Here is a 13,995-nt window from a genome sequence, read left to right as displayed (position 1 = left end):
CATGATAAGACATTTTTCTCCAATTCCCCAAAAATAGAAGATTGCTTGACGTGGCCCCTTCTCTTCACAATGGAGCCACTACAAGGAAGCAGAATCACTGTTGGAACCAGACCTAGCTTCACTTGATGATTTACCACAACACAGTAGCCTTTGCAATGAGCCTTAATGGGGAATGCATAGATGCAAAAAGACCTTAATGAGAGAACATGTCCTGTGGTATCAGGCACCAAGACATTAGTAGCAGATCCTCCTGCGAGGTGAAGCCTCCATTGATCGGATTTGTTTTTCCAGCACATCCCACAGATGCTCAATTGGGTTGAGATCTAAGGAATGTGGAGGTTAAGGCAACATGTTGAACTCTTTGTCATGTTTCTCACACCATTCCTGAACATTTTTTTTGCAGTGTGGCAGAGTGCATTATCCTAATGAAAGAGGCCACAGGCATCAGGGAACACCATTGCCGTGAAGGGCTGTGTTTGGTCTGCTACATTCTCTAGGTAAATGCTAAATGTCAAAGTAACATCCACATGAATGCCATGAACATTGACAAGAGCATAATACTGCCTCCACTGGCCTGCATTCTTCTCATAATACATCCTGCTGCCATCTCTTCCTCACGTAAATGGCGCACACACACCCAGCCATTCATATGATCTAAAAGAAAACATGATTCATAAGACCAGGCAAGCAACCTTTTTCCATTGCTTTATGGTCCATTTCTGATTCTCATGTCTCCACTGAAGACATTTTTGGTGGTGGAAACAGGGCCGGCGCTTGCATTAGGTCAATTAGGCAGTGGCCTAGGGCGCTCTGTAAGAGGGGGGCACCAGCAGGGGCTGTAATGTTCATCTGAATACTCCATTAGTATTTGCTGCCGTGTGCCTCCTCCCACTGTGATAGCTGCCGGCAGCGTCCTACCCTCACTGCTTCTACCCTCCTCCTGACAAGTAGGCTCTTTACAATGTTTTCAGAGACCTTCTCTATTACACCAGTAATCCTTCCCCATACCTGCCCACAAACCATTAACCCCACCCCTCCGGCAGTGGCGGATCGGGGGGGGGGCAACGGGGTAATTGCCCCCCCCCCCCGAGAAAACCGACGGTCTCCCTCTCCCCTGCCAGCACATGAAGGTGCTAGCCCTGCCATGTGCCTGCGGACCGGAGGGGAGATCAGTGATCTCCCTCCCCGGTCCGCAGGCACCGTGCTGACAGGCGGCAGGGGAGGGAGAGGGAGGAGAGAGGACCCGGGAGCTCTTACCTGCAGCTCCTCCGGGTCCTCCTCTCGCGAGATTTGGAGTGTTGCCGCGGTTACCATGGCAACGCTCCAAATCTTGTGAGAGTGAACTCTAGCCCTGGAGCGCGGGCTAGTGTTCACTCCTACCACTGGAACCACCAGGGATTCCCCACCGGACCACCAGTGAAATGTCCCCCCTCCTCCCTGTAAAGGTAAGAATGGAGGGGGAACATAATTAATATTTATTTTAATTAAATATTTAAAAAAAAAAAAAAAAAGCATATTATAAAAAAAGCCTCCCCTAGCCTTATAACACACTCTCACACCCTACACACACATTTCCCCTCCCCCCTCACACACATACACTGCTCCCCCATACACACTCTGCCCCCCCATACACACACACACTGCCCCCCCATACACACACACTGCCCCCCATACACACATACACTGCCCCCCAGGCACACACACTGCTCCCCAGACACACACACACTGCCCCCCAGACACACACACACTGCCCCCCAGACACACATACACTGCCCCAGACACACACACACTGCCCCCCAGACACACATACATTGCCCCCAGACACACTGCCCCACACACACTGCCCCCATCTACACATACACTGCAACTGTCACACACACATACTGACCCACACATACACTGCCCCCAACACACACACTGTACCCCTGACATACACTGCCGCCCTCACTGAAACCTTCACACACTGTCCCCCTCACACACACACACACTGCACCCCTCACACATTGCACCACTCACACACACCACTGCCCCTATGCCCTATGACAGCCCCATTTCCCAGCAGACCTCAGGTAAGTTGTCAAACTGTTCTTAAACGGTTTGACTACTTACTCTGGGAGGGGGTCCCGACACTATTGGCACCATAACCACTACACTGAGCTGTAGTGGTTATTGTGTCTGGATTATTTATTTAAATAATCTACAAGTGCCCATCCCGAGATCAGGCTCTGGATCCGCCACTGCCCTCCGGTAATGGATCATGTCTTGCCCCACCCCAAACATTTAACCCCACCCCAGTCTGACTCTGTTCCCTCCTCTTTCCACTCACCTTAGATCCTTAGAAGAAGTGGCAGCACAAGTGCAGAGCTTACAATCATGTTCTGCTCCCCCTGTCATGGTCCTGGACTGCATGAGGAAGTGGAGGGCCTATTAACAGACTGCATGTCAGCAGAAGAGGTACTACAGTGAGTGACTGGGCTGCAGCCAGTGCCCCCACATTCCACTCCTGAGCATGTGAGAGAGGGCAGCTGGGGTGGTTTGTGTGTGTGTGTGTGTTTAGGCAGAGTGTTTGTATATTGGGCAGTGTGTGTGTGTGTGTGTGTGTGTGTATTAGGCAGTGTGTGTGTATTAGACAGTTTGTGTGTGAGTATGAGGCAGTTGTGTGTGTGTTTGAGGCAGTGTGTGTGAGTGTATGCATTATACAGTGTGTGTGTATGAGGCAGATTGTATGTGTTGGTGTATGTATGTATTCGGCAGTTTGTGTGTGTGTGCATTAGGCAGTTTGTGTGCATGTATTTATAAGGCACTTTCTGTGTGTGTATTTGGCCGTATACCTGTGTGTATGTATGTATGTATTAGTGTGCGTGTTTATATGTATAAGACAGTTTGTTTGTGGGTGTGTGTATATATAAGGAAGTTTGCTAAGAGAGAGGAATACTCATTTTCCGTTTATAAAAGGACTAATTTCAATAGAATTCAGACCTTTTCTAACTGAGGGCAAATACACCTCTCTCTTTGTCACACGGCTAGGAAGGATTGCTTCCACTTCTTTTAGCTCCACATAGCTAACAGAAGAGGAAGTAGTGCTGTACTTTCACCTGCCTTCCCCCTTTCTCAATGAGCTGAACTACAATATGGGAGAATAATGCCAGCTGGTAGGAGTCCAGGTTTCATATCAGCCAATGCCACTTTGGGGCTTAGCAGTGTTGTTTCGGCAGATCAGTTATCAGACGTATGAGCCCGCTCGTGGGCCATGGTAGTACCATAGTGGAGTGTAGCGATGATCCAAGTTGTAGCCCGAGGAGGTTCCTCTAGGATGCCAGTCTCTAGGGATACTGCAGAATGGATCCCACGCCTAAGCAGACCTGTAGCTAGGCTGTGCCCGGCTCCTGACGACTTGTGGTGGATTAGACATCTCCTCCGTTCTTGGGTTCGCCTCTGCCCTGCAGCCAGGTGTGGCCGCCAGGGATGTTGCAGGAATTTTCGAGAGGGCTGGGTTTGCTTCTCTGGGATGTTGCATCATTGCTGGTGCTCACTGACCCTGTTCTGCAACCTCCTCCAGAAGTCAGCAAAGATTTTGTTCAATCTGGCTTCAAAATCAAGTTGTGCAGTGCTGGGGTTAATGAGTCACAAGCGGTCTCCCCCATGTTGGATGACTCAGAGAACTTTTCTCCAACTTCAAAGGGTTAATTCCCCTGGTTTTTTGAATCTCGGTCGCCTCTCAGGTGTTTACCGGGATCACCCCCACTGGTCCAAAGGGGGGGGGGGGCAATTGCTTGAAAGTGGTTTCTCCTGTGAATCTCCAGGCCTGCCTCTCCTACCCTGGTTGTACTAGGCCACATCTGCCATGATGCGGTAACAAACTCTTGACAAGGTGATTTCTGCAGCACAGCTTGTCTGGTAAGGGAGGGTTGCAATTGCTTTACTCGGTTGTTCGTGGTTTAGTTTGGTGAAGGCACAAGAGACGATTTCCATTGAGATATCGGAGGAGCTCATTCACAATGTGTCTCTCCACCATGACAGTCAGGCCCCGCCCCTACCTGTCAGTGGTTTTAATGTTGTTGCTGATCAGTGTACACCTTCCAATGCGCAACCAATATTTGGAACTATAAATAAATAATGCATGCAAGAGTTCTTAAATGAGGTAACATTATTTAATACAGTCAGTTCCACTTAGCTGCTCAGATTGGTAGTAGTCGAAGCTAAATTGGGCAAAAGAAGTGTTTTAGTTTTTTTTGTTATCATCATGGTTTATATAAAAACTTATATCAAAGAAAGACACAGTGGTACTTCAACTAGCAATGAATGTGGGTGCACTATGGGAAAGATAATGGTAATATGTTAATTACACCTTTTATATATTCTCGTGTTTACACCTGTCATTTTACACATCGAGAAAAACAAGTTCTCTTTGCTCTATTTTAAAAGAAGAGTGGCAGTGTAATAGTTATTTTCACAGTATTCTGTGTGCTTTCATTTTTGATTCAATCTGTTTGTGCTTTTACCTTTGATGTTAATGTTGTCCTGTATAATGGAATGTACTTTGAACTTTTTATTTAGTTTTCTTCTTTGTATTTTCCATCGCTTTTAGAAATCCCTCAGAGCAGCTACACCCAGACCTTTGCCATGAATTTACTGCTAATCTAGAATTAGTGTTCACAACGAACATTCACACAGTAACAATGTAAATAACTTGGAGTTTTTTGTTTTGTTTTTTTTTTACATATTTAATGCTATTTAGTCAGATGTAAACAACTCACCATATTGAAGTTCTAATATAACATTCGGCTGAGCAACAATGTGAATTATAACAAAAATGTGGTAAATGGTTTTTATGAGCCTAATTTTCAATTCATTGTATAAAATCATCAATACAATGCAGAATACAGATTACACTAGGCAGATCAGGGCAAACATTGTCCTAGGAGACTAGACTTAAACATCTCTTTAGTTTGAAACTGCAATTTGTCTGAATTCTTTCTGATCAGGCAACTGGCCCAAATTAGAATTTTCGAACCGCCAAGGGCCATAATCTCAGAACAAACGACTCGCGCAACTCACAAACATGCTAATTTTGATTTATGATTTAGATTGTGATTCCTGGTGCCAGAAAAAAAGTTTGATGAAATGGAGAAAAGGCTAGTTTTTTGTCCTGGTTGAGAGTAAATACCAAGCTTAGTTTGCCATGATTTACCAGAGATCTGCCCAATCATTGGGCTGCATTTCCTGTCTTATTAAGAGGTGGAAAACAAAAGATGATTGATGGTTAGAAGACAGCTACTAAAAGTTCATTTTATTCATAGATCAAATGATAATTGACTAATATAGGCAAAACAAAAATCTACCAAATAAGTAAATAACATAAATTAATATGTAGTTTATATATTTATATATATATATATATATATATATATATATATATATTTACTTAGGAATTATATAATCTTCCTCTCACATATACTGTATCCCATATGCACTCATATGTGCACCAATCAACCAATCACCTGTTAACCAACAACATGGAAAGTCCTATCAGGCATCAGAGCCTCCAAAATCGATGGGCATATGAGTCAATAAAACAGCAAAACACCAGCTACTGGTAGATCAAGCAGTCATCAATGATGCAAAGACCAGACAGACCAATCAGTGTGCAGTCTGTATTGGCTACAGAAAGCCAATGACACAATACCCACACATGGATACTGAGATGCTTGGCTGACACAAGGTCAACAAGATCCTTCATCAAGAACTCAATAGATAAGTGGAGAACAACTCTGCTAGCCAATTCCAGGTCAATTACGCAAGTGAACATCAAATGTGGTGTATACCAAGTTAAAGAAAACACCTAGATATCTAGTATGTCCAAGGTATTTGAACGTTTGTTTAATGTTGTTTTTTTTTTCTTTTTATCAATAACATGGGTCATGTTTTCAAGCAAAAAAAAGCAAATTTCAAGTTTTTACAAGTTATCTTACTGGATTATAGGGATGCGTGATCCCTTAGGGCATAATCCAAGAAGGTAAGCTACAACACAACCCTGACAGATCTTGGGGAGTGTGGCAGCAGGCACTTCAATCATAGTGTAACTGCTGACCTGTCCCTGATAATGGTATAGACATAGTGCAGTATGAAGTAGTTTGAGAGGCAGGAACACAATGAAATGCAATATATTGGCCCTCTCACCTCCAATTATAGTACAATTCTTAGTTCACACTGCCAAGGATGGATGGCAAGGGGTGGAAAGACAAAAAAAAAATAACTATGGGGCTCAGAATAAAGACATTGAGTTGGCATACAAAGGGTCATGGAGTTAGAACCACGAGGAAAGGAATGAAGAGGAAAAAACATATTTAAGGCTTGGACATTGACACACAAGAAGACATGCAAATGGACTCACAATAAAGGCAAGGAAATGGAAACATGAGAGCATGGAAAATTATACACAATGAAGGATTGTAGATTGATACACAAGGACATAGAGAGGGACACACAATAAGGGCATGGTGATTGGTGTGCTTGGCAACATGTAAAACAGAGTAGACACAGAAATGCACACTCAATGAAGGCATGAAATGGACAATTAAGTGGGAGAGGGGTAGAGGGAAAATGATGCACAAGACTGAAAGATTGAAGAGGATACACAGGGGGTGGAGAGAGAGACACACATATAATTTATTCTTCACGCAAAACACTTTGAGTGATGGATTAAGATGTGACCATTGAGTATATATCCTTTAATTAAGTGTCTGTTGAATTTAACTTAATTTAGATTCTTTTTTTATTCATTTTTTCATATCAATACTTGACAGTACACTCATAGTCAAAAAAATACAAGCATATATGTAAACGCCTCATGTAGTGAGGGAGCTCTTCCAGGGTGATAGTGTCAGGGATGTCTCTCATCTTCAGGTAGTTTCACCTAGACCGGTCATCAATAGCTGTGTAGTGACACAATAGGGCATAGAGCATTGTTTGCAGAATCCTTTAATGAGGACAGGTCTTGTTTAAGGTCCTCATCAAAGGCCTTCACCCTACCTGTAACCACTTGCATGTCTGCTTTGATAAGCTCCACAACCGCCACTAAGAGAGTCTTGATCTCCACTACCAGTTTGTGGAAATATTATTTGGTCACAGGGGCCTGCCTGTCTGGAGCATCTTGTAGAGGGTGTTCCTCTCCCGGTGGCTCAGAGCTCAGGAGTGAGTCGGCCTGTGTAGGGCCTAGCTGACTTCAGAGATCTCGTGGCTTACTGGCGCCGCCTTTTTTTGTTGCTTGGGCTGCCGCTGGAGAAAAGCTCTGATATCCTTCAACCCTGAGGGCGGATCGGGTTGCGACTTCAGAGTGTGTTGACCCATAGGTGAGGTAGGTTCTGTCAGAGTAGAAGTTGAGATGGCTCTCTGCGTGGTGGAAATCCACTCAGCAGATCAGCGAGATCCAGACCGGAGGGCATATGGTGGGACCCACATCGACGTCTCTGCATTTCCGTCTTGGGAGAGTTGAAGAACGGTGTAGATCGCTGTGGTAGGTAGAACAGTTCTAAGATCTTGTGAATAATTCAGTGAAAGTTGGATAATTTGCCCAGAAATCACGATTTCAGAGAGATGTCATGCTTTTTTGCTAGCTGTTTATTGTTGTTCACTTAATCTGGAAGGCATGGGTACACAGCCCTATTGAATTGCTTAACATATTGTACAGTTAAAAATAAATTAATGAGTAATATCAGAAAATGCAGTCAGTGCTACGCACACACCATCATCTGGTATACAGGTGGTCCTTCAGGCACCACGTTCTGAAATAGTGTATGTATTCAGACAGCAGTTTGAATACAGTATTGTACAGTATTGTATGATTTTATGAGTCTACTTAGCATGCAATAAGCTATGTAACTTTTATTTAATTCATTCTGGCATTCCAGTAATCACAGTGCAAATACATTATGTTATCTTCATAAAATAACTGTTTGGCATTCTTGGCTATTTTATGAGTATACTGACTGTAAATAGTTCTACAGAATTAATTCCTTAGCAGTTCCTGAGCCACTCAGTCTCTGTTGGGCTTGAATTTCCAACAGTTGCATGTTGATTCACTAGAACCCAATATTGTATTAACTGGCTTTGCAGAAAAAATACACCAGAATTACAATATAGTAACTGTCAGAATTGTGCTATGGTGCCAATTAGCAAAAGTACAAATGCTCTACAGGCTTTGGAGGGCAGGCAAGGGGGGTGGGGGCAGGTGGGCAATTGCCTCCAGGGCATTAAAAAGATGGCAAGAAAGTGGTGTGCTGGAGCCTCAAACCAATTATCTGAAAATTAGTGGGAAGTGTGTTGGGATGACTGTTTGCTGTAGTAAACAGAAGTAAACACTCCCTTCACACACAAGGTGCTTAGCTAAACCTGAGACTGGTTAAACCTCAGTCAATAGTAGGATAAACAGAATGGCCCAGGCATTCAAGGTGTGTATAAGGTGGAGGTATTGCAGAACACAAAGATGTTTCCATCTCAACTAAGGGCCTTGGCAAGCTTGAAAAAAGAGATCAGTTGAGGTTGACACGTTGCTGTGTTCCCCCCAAAATCTTCCTGATAGGCACTTCTTGAGTGCCTGCATGATTCTGTTTTTCCTGCTTACAGTAGTAAGGCAGCTGACAGGAATTGTGAATGGCTATTGTTAGCCCCAAATTATGTGTGTTTATGTATGGGCCAGTGTAATGTGCTTTCAATGCTCTGAAGGCCTATACTGGCCAACAAGATAATTTCTGGTGGGTAGCAGTTTTTAAGGCTGACCATGTTTCCAGACTTCAATGAGCATGCATGATATCCATGAAGGTGTTAGCGTGTGATTTGTCACTGACCATGAGACAGTGATCATAACACACACCAGTTGTCATTAGTAGCATTGCAGATGGAATCGGACTCTGCAACTCTCCATGAAAGCTCCATCGTACTGTGCAGATAATACAGTTGAATTTGCAGAGATGTATGATAGCAACTCAAGCAGCCACATGTATCAAATCTATACATAGTGTATGCTTCACATTAGCAGAGCCACCCAACAGAGCTGTGGGTTTGTGCACAAAAAAAAAAAAAAAAATGCCATTTACTTGCACATGCCACCCAGGCCAAACATTTTCAGCCCTCTCCTGGGAAACCATAACAATTACATTGCCATCTGATATTTAGTAAATCATATGACTGTTTTACAGACTGGAATAAGCTCTTTTTATGGTATGTTTATGAATGTTGTATAAATAGGCTCAAGCAGCACCCTATAATATTAAATATTTTGGAGTCCAGGCCACCTCCCAGATTTTGCACCCCTCTTTAACCTTGCCCAGCAGAGAGTGGATTTATCTCATAAAATCAAACATTTGGTTGCTAAGATAACCCAATGATTGATCATATATTGTAACTAAATCCCCAATATTTTTGCCTAGATTAGGTTTTTTGTTTGTTTGTTTTTTATAGAAAAATGTGGAGGAAAACCCCTTGCACTTGAAGTAAGTGGGCAGTTAATACATTGTTAAATTCAAATCTGTACATACCAGTCAAGCCATAAGGCTTGTGTTCCCCACAGAAATCACACTTTTACAGTGCTCTCACTACTGCAAGGGATTCAGGGTGGGCATATGCATATAGGCTCAACAAAGAACCACATTTTGCCTCATAATTCAACTTTATACATGGATTCCTTGTGTCTGTTATATACTGCAGCTTTAAAACACAATTCAGGAAGAGGTGCAAAGCCAGTGAACCATTTGTGGAATCTGTTTCGTAGTTAATGCAACTCATCAGCATGAGGTTGTTTACTGGCTTGTTATGGAGGTTTGGCTTTAAACATTTTGTTGTGGAACAAGTTATATAAATGATAATAATAATAATAATAATAATAATAATAAAAATAATAATAATATACTGTGTAGGGAGGTTGGACACATAAACACAACCTCCCTACCAGTGATGGCTGGTGAAGTTTTAAAATGGTGGAGTACCAGACTCCCATAGAATTTTTCTCCTCCGCACACACTGACACATAGACACACACTGACAAACTGACACACAGATATACACACAGACATGGAGATACACACACAGGCACACTGGCAAACAAATACACTGACACGAAGATGCTGGTCCGTTTTTAGCCACCCTTCTGTTTCTTATATTTCTGGTGCTGCTTCCAAAATGGCTTTTAGCTTCTCTCTCCCGTGGGCACTGTAAGCCCACCACCTAGTGCTATGAGCCAGTGATGACCCCTTAATATAGAGGTCAATAGCATGCTTTCACTCATAGGAGGCGGGCTCTGCTGCTCAAATGGCAATTACGGAGATTCCTTCTTAAAGGACACTTGGCATGTGCAAAACCTGCTTAAACAGGCAGATTTCAAACCATCCCCATTTTTGTGACATTCTTAGATGCTCTCAAGTAAGTTTCTCCAAGCAGCCAACAATGAGGGGAGCCTACAGAACTAAAACTGATTACAGAATTAAAGAGAGCCTTAGATTTTCCTTTATTTTCTTGGCTTACCACCCTCCCTTCCTGAAAAATAATCTTTGTGTTTCTAAACTACTGCAAATAATATTTCCCTATTTTATATATATATATATATATATATATATATATATATATATATGTATATATATATATATATATAGGGAGATATGTATATATATATATATATGTGTGAGTGTGTGTGTGTGTGTGTGTTCAGGGCTTAGAAGCTGTAATGAAAGCATATTAAGGTAGTAAATTAAAGACCCGATATGTACAATATAGAAATATGGAAAAGTGGGTTGTGGTTTGCCGGAACCGACGATGTGGTAGACCTGTAATAAAGATGGCCTACCATAGGTATTGATGATAGCAAAGGGCAACCATGCCCCTCTCAAGTAGGGTAACCAAGCCCCTCTCACAACTACAGGCCCAACCTTCCATTTCTGTTCAGGGCTTAAAAGCCATAATGAAAGCATAATAAGGTAGTAAATTAAAGACCCAATATGTACAATATAGAAATATAGAAAAGTCAGTTGTGGTGTGCCGGAACCGATGATATTGTAGGCCTGTAATAAAGATGGCAAAAGTTAGTATACCAAACAAGATTTATTCAGCCTACAAATAACAAGCATGTACCATCCATTACATACATATTCATATTACAGAAAGCTTTGCGTATTTCCCTCGTTGGGATGAGGTATGTATCTAGCGTAAACAGAGGATTTCCATCGTCCTAATGCTTTAATAATGTGTACTGGTTTGTTTTTGCTAGATGCAGTGGAGGCCGCCCTAATTCGGAAGGAGTGACCTGAGTAATTTGATGTATTAGGGCCTAATCTTACCAGTAATACCCTGATATAGAGCATGAATTTATTTGTTGTGAGAGCATTGTCATGTAAAGCTATTAGAGGTTGTGTAGAGAAACTGGGAACAGAGGTTAAATAATGATCTAGTACGCGGACCGGGCACCATTTATTGTCTGTAGGGTAATAGGGAATTTTTACCACCTGCTCTCTCTGGGTAGTCTTTGTGTGGCTGAGGGATAAGAAATAGTGGTCTTGTATTTTAGTAATCTGAGATCTGTTAATGTAGTCCTGGGAAGTGATGTTTCTCTTGGTCTGAGAAAACCATAGAAGACTAGGTAGATGGCGTTTTTAATGACGTGATTTGTGTTAGGTTAGAAAGGGGATGTGTCAATGAGGTCGGAAAGTTACTGGAAAAGTTGGCTGTGGATAGGTAACCTAGTAAATGTCGGGGTAGGGATTGAATTCTTAATGCCTTTAAGTGTAGTCTTAATTTGATAGGATGACAAGAAACTATGGGCATTTGGCCATTGCGTGAGTATGTTATGTTGTATACCTGTTAGATATAATTTGATGGTGTTAAATGATAATTTTAATTTAAGGTGGCAAAAAGAAGAATATATATAGAATATATATATTTTTTTATTCTTTATTTTATCGTGCTTATAGGAAACATAGTAGCAAGTCATGCCACAACAGCATTAACCTGCGAAGGAGTCAACATTTCATAACAGAATTGGGCATTGGTAAACTTTGCACATTTTTATGGTTTAGGTTGCACAATTATAACATAAACAGTAAACATCTCTTGTGCCCTATGTGGGAGCGCTATCCAGGTATGGTTCTAAGTAAGTGCTGGGCACGTAGGGAGGCCTCCTTGCCAGGTAGCTGTGTGTGTGTGCTCTCTATAGCGAGTTCGCTTATGGGCCGGCAGATAAAACTGGGGGGGGGGGGATATGCGGAGAGGTTACTCCAGAGTGACTATGCGCGGTCTATTAAAACCTAGCTGAGGCTGTAACTATGGTGTCCTACGTGTATGTGAGCTTGCCATGCTCGTCTGTGTGGTCGGCCTGTTGTGTGTGGCTACTTCCGACAGCAGTCTCATGAATACAGCCAGGGGAGGTGCGGAGTACATATTGGTCACAAGGCACGGATTACACATCATTAAAGGCAAAAAAAATGAATAAAAAAAATATATAAACTAAGGCAAGCAATGAAGAAATGTAACGGAAAATTAAAATCATAGACCTTCTATTAGCGGTCTCAAACTCTGATAAACATGTTCATTGTACGTGGTGGAATAAACAGTGTCCCCATGGGTTGGGCTGTTCTTAGTGCCTCAGGTGGGCTGTTTGGCCGGTGATGCCCTCAGAGTTTCCCTCGGGTTGAACTCCCGTACATTAGCGGGGTTTAGCTGGGACAGTCCTGTATTTCTCGTTGGTGCCGCTTGGAGTATGCCCGCAGATATGAGATGCGACTCTAGTTCCGGGAAGCTCTGCGCTTTGTGGGGTATCCCGTTATGGGTGAAGAATACCGCTCGCGGCGTTCCCCATCGGTAGGGCGTCTCTTTGGCACGGAGGTGTTGTAGGAGCGGCTGCAGTGCTTTCCGCCAGGTAAGGGTGCTCTTGGTGATATCTGGGAAGATTGTAAGAGTTCGCCTTCGAACAGCATAGGTGTCTTGCCTCTTAGTGCAGCTTGAAGAGCAGCTTTGTCCGCTAAGGACTGGAAGCGCAGGATAAGGTCTGCAGGTGCTGCGGTTGGAGCTCGAGCCGGCCTTGGTAGTCGAAACATCCCATCAAGTCTCAGAGATTTCACTTGCTTCGGTGGGAGCAGGCTCCCCAGGAGCCGCCTGATATAGTGAGGTAATTCAGAGAGGCCAACCGAGTCCGGTATCCCACGGATTTTTAAGTTATACCTCCTCCGCTGATCCTCTAGAGCGTCTAGCCGGTTTGTGGTGGCATTCTGCTGTTTAGTCAGGTCTGCCATTTGTTGTTCCACTTTGGCTAATCTAGAGTCCTGGGTACTCGAGCGTGTCTCTAGTCGAGTGATTTTGGACTGGGCTCCTTCTTTGGCCTCTCTATAGTAGGCCATGTCTGCCGCCAGGTCCTTACGTAGCTCTGTTAGCATTCTCTTGAGTTGGTCTGCTGTGACCGGTTCCCCGATTGTTTTAGGCGCCGTGTTATGATCCGGCATAGGTCTAATGGACGCTCCCTCCAAGAGGTCTGTGGCAAGCTCCTCCGAGGAACAAGAGGAGAGGTCGTCCGCCAGCGCTATCTTGGACCATGCGGCCTGTTGTGTGTTCCGCAGCATATCTCCGATATCTCTGCCGTGGGTGCCTTTTTCTGCTTTTGCCTTCTTATTTTATCGGCCCATGGTGTGCGGTGAGGTACAGGTAGATGTGTGCATACTTTTGGGTCGGGTTCCACCATGAAAACGGTTCTTTAGACTAAGTTTGAGTCGGAGCTCACAGAAGTGTGACCGCTCCGTTGCGCTGCTAGCTCCGCCCCCCCTCCATAGAATATTTATTTACAACACGACAATCTAACAAAAACCTGTTAAAAATGCAGAAAGCATTGTCATATGATTGTTTTGTATTATCCGAAAGATTCAGCTGTGATAGGTGCAGGCCGTGAGTTAACAGGTGCTCTAGTCCAATGTCATATTCTGCCACAATGGTCGGGATAGCTAACAGGACAGCTGAGGGTAA

The sequence above is a fragment of the Pelobates fuscus genome, chromosome 3 (assembly GCF_036172605.1).
Source record: "Pelobates fuscus isolate aPelFus1 chromosome 3, aPelFus1.pri, whole genome shotgun sequence".
In the NCBI taxonomy this organism is placed as follows: domain Eukaryota; kingdom Metazoa; phylum Chordata; class Amphibia; order Anura; family Pelobatidae; genus Pelobates; species Pelobates fuscus.
The sequence above is the reverse complement of the archived record's forward strand: the minus strand, read 5'-3'. Positions refer to the sequence as shown.